The sequence below is a fragment of the Chiloscyllium punctatum genome, chromosome 36, assembly GCF_047496795.1.
Source record: "Chiloscyllium punctatum isolate Juve2018m chromosome 36, sChiPun1.3, whole genome shotgun sequence".
NCBI classification, from domain to species: Eukaryota; Metazoa; Chordata; class Chondrichthyes; order Orectolobiformes; family Hemiscylliidae; genus Chiloscyllium; species Chiloscyllium punctatum.
Window position 1 is genome coordinate 36812098 of NC_092774.1, and position 2321 is coordinate 36814418.

General features: G+C 48.4%; 1 non-coding gene across 1 annotated transcript; it reads right to left on the reverse strand.

The window, feature by feature from the left end:
* Window positions 1–1879: 1879 nt before the first annotated feature.
* On the reverse strand, window positions 1880–1951 carry trnae-uuc (transfer RNA glutamic acid (anticodon UUC)). The gene has a single exon. It is a non-coding gene; the product is annotated as a tRNA-Glu (tRNA).
* Between the last annotated feature and the right edge of the window lie 370 nt (window positions 1952–2321).

Consider the following 2321-nt stretch of genomic DNA (forward strand, 5'->3'; position numbering starts at 1 on the left):
GGAGGAATTCCTGAAGGACTTCCCACATTCAGGGCAGCAGAAAGGACTCCCCCCCTCCGCCCCCCATCCCCCCGTGTGGACCAGCTGGTGCTTCAGCAGTGTGGAGGAGCGGGTTAAACCCTTCCCACAGTCGGACAGGAGAATGGCATCTCCCCAGTGTGGACGGACTGGTGCATCAGCAGGGCTGAGGAATTGATGAAGGACTTCCTGCACTTAGGCAACTGAACGACCTCTCCCCCATGTGGACCCACCAATGGGCCAGCAGGTCAGAGGAAAGAGCAAAGCCCTTCCTACAATCGGGGCAGAAGAACGGCCTCTCCTCAATATGGACCCACTGGTGTCTCAGCAGGTGGGAAGAACTGCTGAAGGCCATCTCGCACTTGGGGCCGGAGAACAGCCTTCCCCGGTGTGGACCAACTGGTGCGTCAGCAGGGCAGAGGAATCACTGAAGGCCTTCCCACACTCAGGGCAGCAGAAGAGCCTCTTCCTATTTTTGGACCCATTGGTGCTTCAGAACCCTTTCAAATTTCACAATATCCTTCTGATAGGAGGGAAACCAGAATTGTACACAATATTCCAAAAGTGGTCTAAAAAATGTCCTGTACAGCCACAACATAACTTCCCAACACCAATACTCAATCAGAGGATTGCGAACGCTTTCAAAACCCACAAAAAACAAACAGGAAAGAATGGAGGGATAAACCGAATTTTTGAGAGTCACCTTGAAAGCATCAATGAGAAATCGGCGGAGGGGGTTTATTGGGGACCCGTTCTCCTTAAATACACTATATACGTATTTCTCTTGTGCTCTTCGTAGTTTCTCTGTGCTGCAGTGTGTAGTGGCTCGTTGAAATAATGTCCTGATGCAGCTTTGTGGGTGTTGGGATGATTGCTTCTGCAGTTAAGGATTTGGTTTGTGTGTGTTTTTTTTCTGTAGATGCCAGTTTGAAGTTCCCCATTGACTGTTCGCTCTACTGTGACATCAAGGAATGCCACGTTCTTGTTGTTCTCCTCCCCTTCAAGCCAGGAGCCCCCCCTTAGACCATAATCTCACCACTTGGAACACCAATATACAGACGAGTCAAAGGCCTCCACTGAAGGCTAAAACACCGAGTCGAAGATTCACTCCACTCCATTGACCCCATCCAAGAATTCCTGAACACCAAAGACACTGAGATAGAAGAGGATGGAATAATGTTTTTGACATTATTTTTGACATAACAGCCCTGTTCACATCCATGAACATCAACGTGACCAAAGAAAACTGAAGACACTACTCGAAGAACCAAAGACACAAACACAAAAGAGCACCAAATTCATCAGCAAAGATAGCACTGTCAAGCTCGTGGAACTGTGCCTTACCATCCACTTCATATTCAATAACAAGCCCTACAAACAAATCAACGAAATACGCATGAAACCACCAGCATCAGGATTCCGAGCAGAAGCAATAATGCAGAGACTCGAAAAAACAGCCCTTCCAACAATCCACCCCAAACTTTGAGTCCCCTGCAGCGATGACACTTTTGTCATCAAAAAATGAAACAAATTAGAGGTAACCTATAACACCATCAACAATATCCTTACTGGCATAAAATTCACAAAAGAGGAGAACAACAACAAAGCGCCATTTCTAGATGTCACACTAGAGCGAACAGTCAATGGTAAATTCAAAACAGCGTCTACAGGAAAACAATGCACGCGAACCAAGAACTTAACTACAGAAGCAATCACCACTACACATACAAACAAATCTGAATTAGGACACGAATTCAACGAGCCACGATACAATGCAGCACCCAGCAACTACGAATATCAATAAACAACTGTACAGAGCATTTAAGAAAAACGGGTAGGCTATAAACCCCCTGAAATCGGTTTCCCTGACCGGGAATCGAACCCGGGCCGTGGCGGCGAAAGCGCCGAAACCTAACCACTAGACCACCAGGGAGATACGAACCTAGCCTGATAGCTCTACTGAAAATTTCTTCCCTGCCCGGAAATCGAATGGGGGCCGTGGTCAGTCGAAGGCTTTCACCTGTGTATCCAACAATGTCATTTCTTGTATCCATTGCTCCTGATGCGGTCTCCTCCACATTGGGGAGACTGGAGACTCCTCGCAGTGTCAAGTCACAGCGCTTGAGGGAACATCTACAGGACACCCGCACCAATCAACCCCATCGCCCTCTGGCCCAACATTTCAAACCCCCTCCCACTCTGCCGAGGACATGCAGGTCCTGGGCCTCCTCCATCGCCGCTCCCTCCCCCCACCTTACGATGCCTGGACGATGAACACCTCATCTTCCGCTTGGGGTAAATTC